This window comes from Peromyscus maniculatus, chromosome 23 (genome assembly GCF_049852395.1).
Source record: "Peromyscus maniculatus bairdii isolate BWxNUB_F1_BW_parent chromosome 23, HU_Pman_BW_mat_3.1, whole genome shotgun sequence".
Lineage (NCBI taxonomy): Eukaryota > Metazoa > Chordata > Mammalia > Rodentia > Cricetidae > Peromyscus > Peromyscus maniculatus.
Window position 1 is genome coordinate 3,377,968 of NC_134874.1, and position 16,850 is coordinate 3,394,817.

General features: G+C 55.9%; 1 protein-coding gene across 5 annotated transcripts in view; it reads right to left on the reverse strand.

Moving 5' to 3' along the window:
* Window positions 1-12,047, reverse strand: part of Kiaa1671 (KIAA1671 ortholog) — a 148,932-nt gene extending 136,885 nt beyond the window's left edge. For 3 of the 5 annotated variants that reach the window (XM_076560282.1, XM_076560285.1, XM_076560286.1), the window contains exon 1: window positions 11,957-12,047. The gene's annotated coding sequence lies outside the window, so the exon portion shown is untranslated. Of the gene's footprint in view, window positions 1-9,699; window positions 10,006-11,952 lie in introns of those variants that run through there. The other 2 variants (XM_076560283.1, XM_076560284.1) reach the window with 2 other exon arrangements.
* Window positions 12,048-16,850: the final 4,803 nt, after the last annotated feature.

Genomic DNA, 16,850 nt, shown 5'->3' on the forward strand with positions numbered 1-16,850 from the left:
GCTCATGGGAAGTCGGGTAAGAAGATCAGCAGTTCAAGGTCATCCTCGGGGACTTAGCAAGTTCAAGGCCAGCTCAGTCTATGTGACCCTGCCTCAAAGAACTACAACAAAATGGTCTATCTACCAAAGGAACAGTACTAAGGCATCAAAAAGGCATGAAACACCGAAAAATATCACAAAGTGGATGAACCTTGAAAACATGATACTAGAGGAAGTTCACAAAAGACCACGCAGTATATGACCAGACTTAGAGAACATGCCCCAAAACAGACAAGTCCATGCAGACAAAAGTAGGCCAGAGGTGGGGAAGTGTGTGAGTGTGTGTGTGTGTGTGTGTGTGTGTGTGTGTGTGTATGGGGGGAGGGTACTGCTACAGGGGTGGGCCTTTATTCTGGGATGACCAAACTGCCCTAAAGTTGATCCACGAAGATAACAGGAGCCACGGCCACATAAGACACAAGCTTCAGAAACCACGGTCCAAGATGAACCTGAACCAGTGGGACAGACCGATGAGTCTGGGAGACACTAAATTCGAGCTTTATCTTTGCATGGGTTCAGCGCTGGAGCAGGAGGATGTCAAGTTCAAGGCCAGCCTGGTTTACACTGTGAGACCCTGCCCTGAAAAGAGCTGGAGACGGGACTCAGATGTGAGAAACTCTGAGTTCAATATCCAGCATGGTAGCCCAGGCCTCTCCTGCTGGCACTTGGGAGTTCAAGGTTATCCTCAGCTACACAAGTTCAAAGCCAGCCTGGGCTACATGAACTTAACAATGAGCTCAGTCCCTTCATCTGAAAAATGGGAACAAGAACAGGTCTCAACTTGGGTGTCCCCGTGAGATCTCAGATGTGAGAGGCAGTGTTTACTGTTACCTGGGAGATGGTCTTCTATGCTGGAAGGGATTCCCTTGACTATGGGAACTGATGAAGACCCATCTTAACTGTGAGCAGTCCCTGGGCAGGAATCCCGGGCTGCATACACTGGAGATGGGGAGCTGAGCCTGAGCATTCTACACCCATCTCTCGGGTTTCTGACTGCAGATGCGATGTGCCTGGCTGTCTGAGCGCCTGATGCCTCAGTGTCCCGACCTCGATGGACCGACCACCTTTGACTACGGCCTTTCTCCCTCAAGTTGTGTTAATCGGGGTGTTTGATGTTCAAAAAACAGGAGATCATAAGACAGTGGCTTCGGGCCTGGAGCATCCACGGAGCCATACCAATGTTCTGCTGCCTAGCAGGTCTCTGCTTCGCTTTGGGGGGCCCCTTACGCTACCACAGGTCACAGGCTGGAGTCTGAACTTCAGCTCTCAAGGGCACAGAAATCCTGCTTCCTTGCAGAGAGGCCCCCAAACCAGCTTTGAGTCCCTAGAGACCAGCCAGGGCCTTGTTGAGGGCCAGCCGGGCAACAGGCCCCCGAGAGGCAGATGAGGTGCAGGGGTCCGCAGCATGAACCCCAGACCTCACCAGCAAAGGCAGCGGCGACCACAGTGGCTACCAGCGGACATCGTCCATGTGCTGAGCATACCAAGACCCACCGGCAGGGCTGGGGAGACGCTTGAGGAGAAACGTTGCTGCACAGCCATGAGACCCTGAGTTGGGATCCCAGCGCCCACATAAAAGCCACCACGGCAGTGTGTGGCCTTTACTACGGCAGCGCCGGGAGGTCGGATGGCTCAGTGGCCGGCTGGCCTCGTCAAAAATGGTGAGCCCAAGGTTCAGCGAGAGACCGAGATAGAGGAGGACACTCAGTGTCGACCTCTGGCCTCCACATGCTCACTCTCGGGCCAGCACAGTCATGTGCACACGTACACACACACCACCCCAACACACACACACACACACACACACACACACCAAATATATATAAGTAAACGAATGAACTAATAAATAAGGCTAAGCCACTTGCAGTCAGAGCTGGCCACCGGTACTGACGATGGTGACCCAGATTTATTGGAGGGAGTCGGTGAGAGGAGCAAGCGCCGGGCAGAGCCGGCTGAGTCAGCACCAGAGCTGGTACAGATGGGCAGGCTGGGGGAGGGGAAGGGAGGGAAGGGGCAGGGCCCAACGTGCCTGGCAGGGCAGGAATCTGCATACTATGTGACCCAACCAGGCTGAGACCCTACCTCGGCCCCATGCCTCACAGGGAACGATGGATGGACCGGGCTATGCAATGTCCCCCCCATCCAAGGTCACGAAAGAGCAGCATCACTCCCCTGCAGATACCCCGGCCCCCAACTCACCTCTGGGAACCTGGCTCCATCACCCGCCCTGCCCTGTGGCTCCCCACACCCTCTCCTCTCTCTGCCCTCATGCCAGGTCTCCATGGCATGTGCGGCCCTCTTCCCAACAGCCGAGCCGGTCTTCCGGAAGCTACTCTGCAGCCAGGGGAGGAGATAGAGGGTTCGTCTTACACCGGCCACCTCCCAACGGGCCAGCGGCTAGGACTTGGATGCTGGCCAGGCCTCAGCAGGGACAGGAAGCATCCCCAGCGACGGAGATCAGGACGGGCTTATGAAGGAGCCTAGTGTGCCGGCCAGGATGGGATGAAGACACTTGGACCAGTCCCAGTCAACACAGCCCCCACGCCGTGAGCTCAAACAGCACCAAGGGAGCTGTGCCCGGGAGAGGTGCTGTGGTCCCCATCCTACCCTCACTCCATCTACTAGCTATAGTTTGCAGAATTCTAGAAGGAGCCGGTCCGCTCAAAATAAGGGAAAGTATGCAGCCATACAAAATGACAACCCGTAAGGATGGGGGGTGCCGGATGCTGGAGAGATGGCTCAGCGGTTAAGGGCATACACAGACTGCTCTTCCAGAGGACCCAGGTTCGACTCCTAACACCCACATGGCAGCTCACAACTTCTGTGACTCCAGTTCCAGGGGATCCGACATCCTCACACAGACATACATGCAAGCAAAGCACAGAAAATAAAAATAGTAACTCGTTAAAAAAATAAATAAATAAAAGAACAGAGGGCATTAACACACTGGATTCTCGGGACCTTATCTCGCAGAAGAGAGGCTGAGGCTCTGGCGTGACTTGCCCAAAGTCACACAGCTAGGAGGTTCCAGAGAATGTCCACGTTCTGTGGTACAGACACCTCTCAGTGAATATGCATGCTATCGCACAGCGTCTTTGGAACATGTGGTTACGGGGCTTCGCTCCTCTCTCTCAACCTGTTTCTGGACGCTGCTCACCCAGGTAAGGGATGGCTGGCTGCACTTCAGAACAGAAGAGCCTAGAGACGACCAATCGCACATCGGTGCACTGGAAGGCACCCTCGTGGCACCCTCAGATGGAGGGAGAGAGGCGGTAAGAAAGCAAGGTGGAAAGGCCCTCGGGGGTCACATAGCCATACAATGAAGGAGGCCTCCCGTGCATACAGTAGGAGCTTTACCCATCACCACCCAGGGTAACAACCACAGCAGGTATCCATTCTCCACAAACCCTAACTAACGTGCACACTCATGACCCCAGGCTGTGTGGCTCCAAATCGGGTGGGGTCATCCCCGGAAGAGCCACCTCCCAGGGGTGACTCAGGCCTCGGGCTGGGAACTGGGCAGCACACTCGGCAAGCCTTGCCGAGGCCCGGCTGACCCCCCACCCAAGCTGGGGGAAGATGGCTCACACCTGCCGGCTGGGTCAGCCAGCATTCTGGGCATTCCGAAAATTCTTCCGGCTTTTGGCCGCCTCCCTCCCATCCACTCACCCACCCACTTCTGAGTGAACTAAGGGAAGGCAAGACAGATGGGCCGTGGAGGAGAGCGGGACTCACAAGGCACCGTCACTCACTCTGAGGTTTAATCTGAGAATATCCAGGCCGTCTGTCTCACCCCTCCAGGAGGGAAGGGGTCCCCGTTGCCCGCACAGTCCGAGTCCTAATGGTACACAGTCTGGGCTCCAGGCTCACTGGGAGACAGGACCCAGGCTGGCCTCTGGATGCCTCATCACAGCCCTGAGAAGCAGCTCTCCGCCTCCATGTCTCTCTCCTTCATGGTGGTGGCAGAGGCCTAGTCCGGGGCCTGAGTACACAGCAGGTGCTCAATAAATGACAAATATGAAAAGGAACCACTCTCCCTGGAGAAGGCAGAGCCCTGGGCGGGGACGAGGGACCTCCCTGGAGAGATGAGTTCGGATGCCTGCCTGCCTGCCTACGCTGCAGTGAGCAGACATCTCTCCCGTAGCTGAGGTTAACAATGCCAACTGCCTGAGTCACTCTGAGGATGACAAGAAGATGCGGAACACAACACCTCCCAGGCAAGGGACTTGGCACATCCTGGGCACGGTGTGGCTCCTCCAGGCCCGGCCTTTTAAAGGGCTGGCTTAGATGCTTCACTTGAATCTACTTCTGCTTGCACCCGGCAGGCAGGGGAAGAGCTGGCCGAGGCAAGTGCGGGGAAGCCCGAGCTGGGGTGCCACGCATGGTCCCTGACACACTAACCATCAGCTGTGCTCGCCGGCCTGAAGCGAAAGGAGATGAACAGCCTGGGCGTCGTCCCAAGCCAAAGGTCCCTGGGAGTTCCCTCCCCGGTCCCTTTCCAGCCCGCCCAATGTCCTGAACGGTCTCAGCGGGCAGGGCCTGCCAAGGCCTGGGCTTCATGTCCCAACAAGCCAGGCTGTGCAGTTCACAGGGTGACCCTGGGGTACCCAGCGCCACTGGCCTCTCTTGCTGGGATGTCCTTCACACCCACTCTTGGGACAGACAGATCAGTCCTCAGGAAGGCCTTTAGCCACAGGAGGGACAAAATAAACAACCAAGTAAACAAACAAAAGCCAACAGACCGGGCAGGGTGAGGCTGTAGCCCTGACTTGGGACCTCTACAAGTATTTCGGCTTCTCCAGTGGGCAGGGCCAGGCAACAGGAGCCTGTCTCCCGGCCTGCCACCCCTGGCCGGAGGCTCTGGGCAGGGCCTCTGGTGCCCCTGGGAGTCTGGCCACCCTCACCTTTGTAACAAAAGCGACACAGACTCCGTGGGCACCGCATCAAATACCGCACCCGAGACAGGGCACAGAGGCGGCAGCAACCACAGTGTATCCCAGGCTGGCCTCAGGTTCATGGACAGCCCTTGTGTGCTGGGATTACGGGCATAGGGCCACCGCTCCTCAATCTGTGTTAATTATTAATTATTTTATTGCTGCTGATGTCCCTGTTTCTGCTGCTCGCGCAGACAAGGGAGATTTAAAGTTATAGCTCGCTATCAGTTACACACATTAAAGGAATAAACTCCAGGCCGACCTTAGTGCTCACTGCACACACACACACACACACACACACACACACACACACACACACACACACACAAAGGCCTTATGTAATTATTACGTAAGTCACACGGTCCTACAAGACCATCACGAGGGAAATCTTTGGTTATTTGTCTTTAAACATTTTTTTTTTATTAGATTGATTGATGGATTGATTGATTGATGGGGCCACAGCACACAGGTGGAGGTCAGAGGACAACTTGTAGGAGTCAGTTGTCTCCTTCCACTGTGTGGGCTACAGGGACTAAACTCGGGGGCCTGGCAGCAAGAGCCCTTACCCTCTGGGCCACCTCCAGATCCTGTTCTCCACCGCTGTGGTGTTTTGTCCTTCTGCAAATGAGCTGAGGCTCAGGGAGGCTGATGCACTTGTCTGAAGTCACACAGCACTGTGCGGAGCCAGGCATCCAGTTCAGCCCAGCCTGCCTGGCTGCCAGGAGGCAGCAGAGGAGACCAGAGGTGGAGGCAGGAGCCGGAGGCAGGCTGCAAGGACCCACAGAGAGCGAAGCCAGCTGCCTCGGGTCACACAGCGAGCCCATGATAGATAGAAGCATCCTCCCAGCTCACCCAGACTCTCAGCACAGCCCCCAATGGGGTCCCCAGAAACCTGCCTGCTCCCTGGATGGGACAACATGGCGACTTCTCATTGCAATTCCCTGACGGATCAGGACTGTTGCCCCAGGAGGCTGAGTGGTCGGTGATGAGGCTTTGTCCCTCCAAAGATGTCCGACATTGGCTACAGAAAAATCTCGCCACCCACAAACAGGCAGGCGGCCAGCCGCAGCAGGGCCAGGAGCCCGGAGCACATCTCTCACTTCACTTCTGTCCTCAAGGTGCTGGTGGCTTCCTGGAAGGCAAGCAACCTCTCTGGGCCTCCCCAGACTAAGAGTACCACAGCCAACAATAACCACCCTGCTTGGCCGGCTGTCACAGCCTGTAATTCCAGATACCTGGGGTGGGGTGGGGGGCGGAGACACCAGAAGGATGAGTTCAAGGGCAGCCTGGGAGTCATTTAGGGAGACCCTGTCTCAAAATAACTTTTTAAGTAAAAGACTGGAGATGCAGCGTCACAAAACTACTCCAAGTCAGCGGTCAGGCAGAGTCCTTGAAGATGCTCTCCGTCAACACAACGATGCTCACAGACCTCCTGAGCCAGGCTCTGCCGTGACTACCGTTCCACAGGTGGGGAAACAGACGTCCAGAGAGGTTCAGTGGCCAGCCCAGAGCCACACAGACATCGAGTGGCGGAGCTGGGATTTGAACCTGGGCAGTCTCTCCAGAACCCCTCCTGTACTCTCATCCTGTGCTAACCCCGGAGACGCTCACGGCCACCTGCTTCCTGCCAAGCACACCACGGGTCTTTACTGTAACGAACCACAGGTCCCCGCGTCCCTCAGCAAACTGAGGCGAGACAGGCAGGCTACTCAACGATTGTGACCCCAGCATTTGGGAGGCTGAGGCAAGAGGGTTAGGGGTTCAGGACCAGCCTTGACTACTTAGAGAAACCATCTCAGAAGGTAAATAACCAAACGGGCCATAACTGGGGCCACCAGCTCACAGCAGCACAGCCACAGCCAGAGAGCCACAGTCCCGCTTTCCAGACAAGGAAACTGAGGCTGTTTCTGGTCCATAATTCGGGTCCTGCCTTCCCCACATCCCTGTTCTGAGTCCACTGGTCCCACACAGATCATGGGCTGATTTCTACCCTCTCTGCAGCGCCTCTGCTCCAGGAAGGCCCCCTGCCGCCCTCAGAAGCGTGACCGCAGCGGGATGTACTGCTGTCTGTCAGCTAAGACCTGCTCAGCCTCCTCCAGGGAGCACAACGGCCCCACTGACTCGGAGGGGGGGTTCCTGTGACTTGTGGTGACTTACGGAACAAGGACAGAGGTAAGGCCATCTCACCTCCTCCTGAGGTTCCCGCCTGAGGCCCTGCACACCTGCAGTCCCTCCCCCTGCACACCTGCAGTCCCTCCCCCTGCACACCTGCAGTCCACCCCTGCACACCTGCAGTCCACCCCTGCACACCTGCAGTCCACCCCTGCACACCTGCTGTCCACCCCTGCACACCTGCAGTCCACCCCTGCACACCTGCAGTCCACCCCCTGCACACCTGCTGCCCTCCCCCCTGCACACCTGCTGCCTCACCCCTGCACACCTGCAGTCCCTCCCCTCTGCACACCTGCAGTCCACCCCTGCACACCTGCTGTCCACCCCTGCACACCTGCAGTCCACCCCCTGCACACCTGCTGCCCTCCCCCCTGCACACCTGCTGCCTCACCCCTGCACACCTGCAGTCCCTCCCCTCTGCACACCTGCAGTCCACCCCTGCACACCTGCTGTCCACCCCTGCACACCTGCAGTCCACCCCCTGCACACCTGCTATCCACCCCCTGCACACCTGCAGTCCCTCCCCCTGCACACCTGCAGTCCCTCCCCTGCACATCTGCTGTCCATGCCCTGCACACCTGCAGTCCCCCCCTGCACACCTGCAGTCCACCCCTACACACCTGCAGTCCCACCCCCTGCACACCTGCAGTCCCTCCCCTGCACACCTGCAGTCCCTCCCCCCTGCACACCTGCAGTCCCTCCCCCTGCACACCTGCAGTCCACCATTGCACACCTGCAGTCCCTCCCCCTGCACACCTGCAGTCCCTCCCCCCTGCACACCTGCAGTCCCTCCCTCCTGCACACCTGCCGTCCACCCCCACCCCTGGAAGAACACACCCCACTGGCTACTGCTGTCAACCGGGGGATCTGTCTGTCTGAAGACAGATCAGCCAGGCCACTCACTGACCCGAGTGCAAAACAGGCCTGTGTTTAAAAGCCACTGTGATTTGGAAGACGTTTGTTACGCAGCGCGATCGCAGGAAAAGTGAACCGATACAGGAGCCACACACTTCCAGAAAGACTAGCGTGTTCACAGGCAGATGTCTTCCAAGACACAGCCTCTGGCAGGCTGGACTCAAACCCACACAACCTGCAGAGGCTCTGGGCTCCCTATGGTGGGCTGTGGAGCCTGGGGCCACTGACCAGGCAAAGCCACCAGCTCCCCCTCTGTGACCACAGACCACTCGCTCCCACAGGCGTGTCCAGGGGACCTGGGCAGGCGGGGCCACCACTCCAAGCTCTCTTCGGCCCATACTTCCTGCGTCCAACAGCAGGAGCTGGTAACCAACACACTCCCGAGCACAGGTCCCCAATCGGGAAATCGCCAGATGTGTTTTTAATTTCTAGGTGAGGTTCTTTTATGTTGTTGCTGGTTTTTATCAGTTTCCCCCCCAGCTATTTACCGAGCACCTTCTCCATCAATTAGGACCAACAAACACCTGCCAAACCCTTCCCAGTCCCCACAGCTGCCCTCACAGGTAAGTCCCATCATTTGCCTCATATAAAGGAGGAAATGGGCTCAGAGAGGTTAAGACACCCGACTGTGGTCACACAGCAGAGAGAGCAGCAAAGCCATGACTTAATCCTCCTCCTCCTCTGGCTCCAGAGCAGATGTGAAAGCAGGTTTCATGACCAGCAAGGTGTGACAGAGGCCAAGGAGGAATTAGAGTCTGTGTGTACATAAAGCCTTGGGAGGACCACGAGGGCTCTCTGAAACGTCGTCCCCCGGGGCATCTGAGGCCGACTCACTTTCACCTGATGCAGGATTTTCACAATGCACGCGGCATCCTAAGCTCGGATGCACATGCGCTGTGGTTGACTCGGGTGGAAACAGTCCACGACCACAGTCTGACAACGTTTCTATTCCCAGTGGAGACCCGGCTGTAAACATTTCAAAGGCCGCCTAACTGCGCAAATACCAAGAAGAGCAACGATAACTCAGGCCCCAAAGTCAAGTCCCTGTAACTGCTTCCTGATTTGGCTCATGTGACCTTTCTCCCACACAGCTGACTAGAGGATTCCTGGGGACAGGCAGGCAACCTCAGAGTTCTCAAGCCCAGGGACCCTCTTCCCCACAAGAATCTCCGCGAAATACTCGTCTCGTGGGAGAAAAAGGATCCGTGTGTCCAGCCCTCCACCCCAACAGTGTGACCCCTTAGCCAGGCCAGCAGCCAGGGTGTGGACAGTGGGCAGCCACACCTAGCCACACGGGGACACAGGAATTGGGAGGAGCGTGGCGTCGGGCAGCCAGTTCTACGTTCAGAACTCAGCGCCTCCACCCCAAGCTGTACATCAGTCAAAGCGTCCATTTCACTAACTGCTTGTGGGTGGGTGGGGGGTTGGGGGGGTCTCCAAGGCCAGCACCGCCTGGGACCGACCGTCATGAAGAACGGAGAGAGAACATAAGGACTCAGCCCAGGTCCTCACATACACCGGTACCTCTGGCTCTTCCTATATTCTCGTCCCTCCCACGTTGCCCGGCTGGTCTCTCTCCCACCATGTCCCAAGAGTCCCTCCCCCTTGGATGACCTCTGGTCCCTCTCGGCAATTTTACCTCACTGTCTCCGAACATCCATCCAAGGTTCTGAGAGAAGTTGGCGGCTCTGAATCCACCCTCCCGCAATCTGAAGTGGGTCGGGGCAGGAGCGTGCACCTCCAGGCAGGGATCTGGCCCCCTTGGTGCCAAGCCTTCCAATGCAGAGCTGGGGTCTAAAGGTCTTTTATTCATTCCACACGCCCTACACTCTGGGCAGGACCAGGAGTGAGGCCTCACCCACCCTTGCCTCTGTCCTACCTCCTACTCAGCCTTCAAGGCTCAGCCCAAATGTCACCTTTGACCACATCTCACACACACACACACACACACACACACACACACACACCCTCCGGCAGGCACAGGCACAGGCACAGGCACATACATACATGAGCCAGGTTCGGCAAGGCACCATCCACCTGGAACGTGTGTGATGACAGGCTATCATGACAACCCTCCTAGGCTCACACCCTGAGCTCACACAATCAGAACCATCCCTGACACTCCCCACACCCTGCCTTATCTCCCCCCCCCCCCCGCCCGCACCCCCCCTCCCCCGTGAAGGAGCGAAGGGACCATTATACACATGAAGAACCACTGCCAGCTCAAAGCACCACAGGCCGTGAGATGACTCAGTGGGTAAAGGGACTTGCCACCAAGCCCCAGGAGTTGAGTTCGATTCCTTGGCACCCTTCTCTGCCCCAGACCCTGATCCCCCTCTTGCCCCAGGCCATTGGCCCCTCCTCCACCATCCCCCAACTCTGTCTTCCCAGACAGACCAAGGATTCACCCCTTCAGGATGAGACTTCCAGCCCAGTCCTTGTGACACGGAGTCTGGAACCATTCGTTCAGTGAATGAACGACCATTAGTTCCGATGAACGGACGTAGGCAACATCCGGAGCTCTTTCTGTGTGTGGGTAAAACGTGGCGATGCTGAGAGGGGTCACGTGACCAGGGATGGACCACTGGCCCCTGCAACCCCCAACCCCCTCACACACACCCCTGCTCAGGTGAGCATAAGTACTAAAAGCCACCAGGAGTCCCTGCGGGGAGGGAGGGTTGTCTAGCTCAGAGTCTGGGGTGAGGGCTGCACCCCCAACATCACAAATCCACAAAGACGCAGGGCAGGCTGACTGTGGCCAGAGAGTCATCCCTGAGGGGCAGATTCCCAACTGCTCTGGGCAGGTGCACACTGACTCCCTAGGACTCCCATGGGCCCCGGTGGCCACACACACACACACACACACACACACACACACACACACACACACACACACACACACACACACACACACACACACACACACACACACACACACACACACACACACACACACACACACACACACCGGGGAGCCAAGCCGAACATGCATGCGTGCGTCCAGGCTCAGCACTTCTCGGGGCCTAAGTGCACTCCTGCTAAGTCCTAAAACCTTTAAAGGGACTCCTCCCCGCCCCCGGGACCCACCCAAACGGGGTGTCTGCGGAGCCTCGATCCCTTTAAAGGGACTCCCCGGAACCCACCCAGACACGGGTGTCCGTAGAGGCCAGCCTGGCCGCACGCACGCCCCGCGGAGTAGCAGGGAGAAAGTTGGCCGCCCGCAGCCTCCACCGAAGTCCCGGTTACTGATTAACCAGCCCCAGCGCTTCTCTGCGCGCGCGGCCTGCAGCCGCGACTCGCCTCCGTGGAAGGAAAAAAGTCCAAGTTACACACATCTTTGTCACCGCGGACCGGGGCGGTGCGCGCGCCAGCCCGGGAGGGCGCGACCCCGGGGACCCAGGGCTCAGGCCCAGCGCCAGTCGCCAGGGCCTCCAGGGGACAGCTCTCTGCAACAGGCGCCGCGCGTCCCTCCCTCCGAAAGCAAAAGGCCACGGCTTCCCGGCCCGAGAGGAAGGGCAGCCCTGGCCTGCACGGTGCCCCGGGACGGAGCGATGCCGCGCCACGCGCGCGCCGCGGACGCGCGTGGTGGTGGTGGGAGGGGAGAGAGCGGGGCCAGCTCTAAGGCGTCCTCCGCCGCCGTCATTCCCCGGCCGCAGATGCAACGGGATCCCCCCCTCCACCCCCACCCCCAAAAAAGTCCGCAGCGGGACTCCGCACGCGGCGCCTCCCCGCTCCCCGGCTTCGCCCTCCGCCAACTTTGCCAACTTTCCACGCGGCCCCGCGCGCGCGGGCAGGAGTGGGCGCCCCCCTGCGCGCGCCCCCTGCCCGCGCGTCCCCGCCCGCGTGCCCCCCTGCGCGTCCCCGCCCGCGCGCCCCCGCGCCCTCCGCGCACCTACCGCAGGGCCCCGCCGCGCCGCACCTGCCGGGCCCGCACCTGCCGCGGCGCGCGCAGCCTCGCCACTGGGGGCGGGGCTCGGGCGGGAAGCGCCCCGTCGCCGTGGCAACCGCGCCCGGCGGCGCCTGCGCGGAGCAGCGAGGGGCGGAGCGAGGGCTCCCCCTCCTCCCGTGCCCCGGAGCCGCGAGCCTGTACGAGGCGCGCCCCCTGCTGGATCGACGCGGCATTGCGCCAGGGTTCCCGGGTTCCACCCCGGCCACCTACTGTGCGCCACACCACCTGGATGGAGCCCTACTGGCTGTCCTGGGGTGGCAGAGCACGGCCCCACCAGAGAGGTCTTGCTAGTGAGGCTTCCTTGGTTGGCTGCCTTGTTCATTTCATTAATCGTATCTACCCGTTTGCTTTTTACTTTCTCTTAAAAAACAAAACAAAACAGATTTATTATTCATTATGTGTGTACGCTCATGTAAGTGCAGGTGCCGGCAGAGGCCAGAGAGGGCGACAGATCCCCGGGAACTGGAGTTGCAGGAGGTAGGCTGCCGCTCCTGGAAGAGTGTTGGGAACCGCACTCAAGTTTTCTGCAAAAGTGGTGTACTCCACCGCAAGCCAGAGCTCTCTCTTTCTCTGTCTCTGTCTCTGTTTCTCCCTCCCTACCTCCCTCCCTCCCTCCCTCCCTCCATTCCTCCCTCCCTTTCTTCTCCTTTTTCAGGGTATCACTATGTTGCTCTGGTCTGAGCTCCTGGGCTCCATCCATTCTCTCTCCTCAGTTCCCTTCCCCCAAGGAGCAGGGACTCCATCCCCGGACACCGCCCCCCCCTTCCCCAGCCAGCCAGCACTGCCTTTTTACTAAGTACCTTTTGTATGCTGGGCTCTGGGGACTCAACTCTGAGGCGGCTGGCAGGATCCAGGTTCTCATGGGGCTTCATCAGCATTAGGGAGAAACATTGCATGAGAAAATTGAATCTTATGTATGACATGTGCTCCCAGGGGAAACTGCCAGCCTGAGTAATGGGACGTGGTTTATGCCTTTATTGTAAGCCAGCCCAACCTCAAGAAAAGAGAGACAGGGACCCAAGCAGCAGTGTGGCTTCAGGAGAGCGGTCTGCTACTCTCCCCTCCTCTTTGCCTCAAACTGTTGATGGTGTGTATGTGTGTGTGTGTGTGTATGTGTGTGTGTGTGTGTATGTGTGTGTGTGTGTGTGTGTGTGTGTGTGTGTGTTGTGTGAATGTGTGTCTGTGTGTGTGTCTGTTGTGTGAATGTGTGTCTGTGTGTCTCTGTGTGTGTCTGTGTGTACAGCTCACCCAATCCTATGAGTTTCACCCTTTTGAAGTAAGGACTGACACCTATGATACTCAGGATCCACCTGAGGCTCCCCAGGGGTCTGTCCATAGCAACAGAGGCCAGCAGTGGTATGGATCATCTGGATGCCATGGGCACAGTTATCAACTGGACCCATCTCAGTGAATGTCAAATATGACTGCCACCCCCAGGGAGAGGTCTTTGAGGCAGTTTGAATGGTTGGTTTGCAAGATGAAATTCCACCTAAAAGCAGGCCTTTTATAAAGTTTATATGTTATTATAAAAAAAATGGTTTGTGTGCTGGGTATGGTGGTGCACACCTTTAATCTCAGCACTCAGAGGCAGGTGGATGCCTGAGTTCGAGGCTAGCCTGGTCTACAGAACAAGTTCCAGGACAGCCAGTACTACACAAAGAAACCCTGTCTTGGAAAACCAAAAAAGATAAATGGATAGGATAAGATAAAAAGGTAGATTATTGAATCTACTTTTATAAAGGTACTACTTGTTTTAAATTTTTTACATTGGATTGGATTTTTCTATATTGTGTACAAATTTTGTACTGGACTCACCAAAATAGGATAAATAATGAAATTTTTTGTTTGAATTTGTCAAATGTTAATGGACCGGACATTGTTAATATATATAATGGAAGTTTTTTTGTCTGAATCTGTCAAGTCTTAATGGACTAGACATTGTTAATGTAGTTCTTGACTGTATATATTGTATACACTTATTGGATATAGTTATAAGCTTCTTTTATTATTTTAGACAAAAAAGGGGAAATGTGGTGATATGTGTTCCCTAATATACTGTGCACCCTAATAAACTTATCTGGGGTCAGAGAACAGAACAGTCACTAGACAGACATAGAGGCCAGAAAATGGTGGCACTCACACCTTTAATCCTAGCATTCTGGAGGCAGAGCTCTATCCAGATCTCTGTGAGTTCAAGACCACACTGGAAACCGCCAGGCATGGTGACTCACGCCTTTAATCCCAGGAACTGATGGCAGAAAGCAGAAAGATATATAAAGCATGAGGACCAGGAACTAAGTTTGTTAAGCTTTTAGGGTTTTAGCAGCACAGTTCAGCTGGGATCCATTCGGATGAGGACACAGAAACTTCCAGTCTGAGGAGACAGGATCAGCTGAGGAATTGGCGAGGTGAGGTTGGCTGTGGCATGTTCTGTTTCTTTGATCTTTCAGCATTCACCCCAATATCTGGCTCCCCTGCTTTTTATTAATAAGATCTTTTAAGATTTATGTTACAGATAAAAAATATAAAATAAATTTAAAACAAAAGTCTTCTCTCTAGAGATACTTCAGAAAGCTCCTCGGGCGGCCACCTGATTCACAGTGCCTACCTCGGGACGGGTACACAGTGGGAACTCAATGACCAGATATGCAGGGCCACCATGTGCTGTGTCTGTTCCAGAACCTTCGAGAAAGTTCCTGTCTCTCTTGTGCAAATCACTAGTGACAAGATACGTGTCAGAGTGCTTCTGAGTAGCCGGACGTTTGTGGTTCTCGGCTCCCGTGCCAAGGGAGTCCTGCCACCTGACATTGCCAGCCTAGCTCAGAATATAAGCAGGGAAGGGAACCAATGGTGTCTTTCCCGGCACCTCCACAGACCCCAAACCCAGACATGTCCCCCGTGACTACCCCATCCCCATTCTGCAGTCTGTCAACTCCAGCCAAGCAGAGGGAAGACTGGAAAAAAAAACTACAACTCCCAGAGGCACCTGGGTCCTCATGGGGCCAGACTTCCTGGGAGACTCCTCCACATTCTCTTGTACTGAGGCCAGGTGGGAGACTGCCAGCCACACATGCCCAGAGATTGCACCCTGAGCAGGGAGTGTCAGGTTCCCCATTCTACCCAGGGCCAGCACCCCAGGCCCTGGCTTGTCGATTCTGGTTCGTCCCAGAATCATTTATCTGACATCATCTGCCTCCTCCAGGAAGCCTGTGGGGATAGCTCTGGCCAACATTAACAATGTTTTAACAATGGAGATTCCCCAGTGGCACTGTCCAACCTCCGTGCAGAAGACCTGGGGCACCCAGATGGTCAGCGGGGCTACACATGCTGTGCTACACTGTCCTGTGGGGTGATGTGGTTCTTCCTGCCCCACGGACTGGGTAGCCCTGGAACCCACAGCTGCCTGACAGGCTTCATCCATTTTTTATTTTTATATTTATTTATTTATTTATTTACTTATTTATTTATTTATTGCTTTATTTTTATTTCAAGGGTTTTACTACAAAGCTCAGGCTGGCCTGGAACTTGTGTCAATCCCCCTGCCTCAACCCCCCAAGCGCTAGGATTACCGTCCTGTGTTGTGATGCCCTGTTTCTTCGACGCTGAGGATCAGACTCAGCACTTCTTGCTCACTAGGCAAGTGCCCTACCCACGGAGCCACACCCCAGTCCTCCCTGGTTTTTGTTTTTGTTTGTTTTGTTTTGTTTTTTGATGGTAAGAGCCAATACACTCCCTGAAATGTTTTCTCTTGACGCCAAACATTTGCCCTCCTAGGAGGACCTTGCTCTTGGCTGGTCCACCCTCGGCTTTACAATCATCCCTCCAAACTAGTTCACCCAGAAGCCCTCCAGATCATGGGATAGAGATGGATTCCACACTCAGACATGAAATGTCTGAACCATGTGCCCACCCACTAGAATGCCAACCACAGCAACATAATGGCCAGTTTCTTCTCTCTGTCATTCTGTCGGAGCCCACAGTCTGTCACAGCATCTGAAGCAGAGCTGACCCTCAACGCGGAGCCACCCAGCATTTTCACAGGGCACAATCCAGGGCCCAGTCGACAGCCAGACATTAGCTGGCTTGGGGTTCGCGAAGGATGGGGTCCTACTGTGGCTTAAATGTGAAATGTCCCCGCCGTGAGTTCATATGTTTGAATATCTGACCCCTAGCTGGTGACGTTGTCTGGGGAGGCTGGGGAACCTTTAGGAGGTGTGTGTGTGTGTGGGGGGGTCACTGCAGGTGGCCCCTGGGGTTCTATAGCCTTCCCCTCTTCCTGTTCACTGCTGCTTCCTGAGGGCAGTGTGACCAGCCGCTTCCCCGCCACCATGATGGGCTGCGTCCCTCAGGAGAGGTGGAGCCAGAATAAAACTTTCCCCTTAAGTCTCTTTCCCTGGGCTGTTTATCACAGACCCTCCCCCTCATAACCATCTTTGGATGAGGCCTCCCGTTTCCCTGGTAACACACTGGTGCCTAAGAAAGGGAAGAGTGTCCCAGGTGCCCCTCCTGAAGATTTAATTTCCCTAAGTTCTCTGCTGAGGCCCAGGAAAAGCCTCTCACTGATAAGGTGACTCTGCGGATTTTCTTCTTCTTTGTTTAAATCTATTCTTAGAGTTTTTGGTCAAAAGAAAAGGGACCTGAATCATACCTCTGGCCTGTGTGGAGACATAATCTGAACTGCTCAGGATTCTGAGACAGCAGGGACACACTGCTCTTTTTCATTTGTTTACTATTTGTTTGTTTGTTTGTTTACTTTGGTTTTCTGAGACAGGGTTTCTCTGTGTAACAGAGCCCTGGCTGTCCTGGAACTCACTCTGTAGAACAGGCTGGCCTGGAACTCA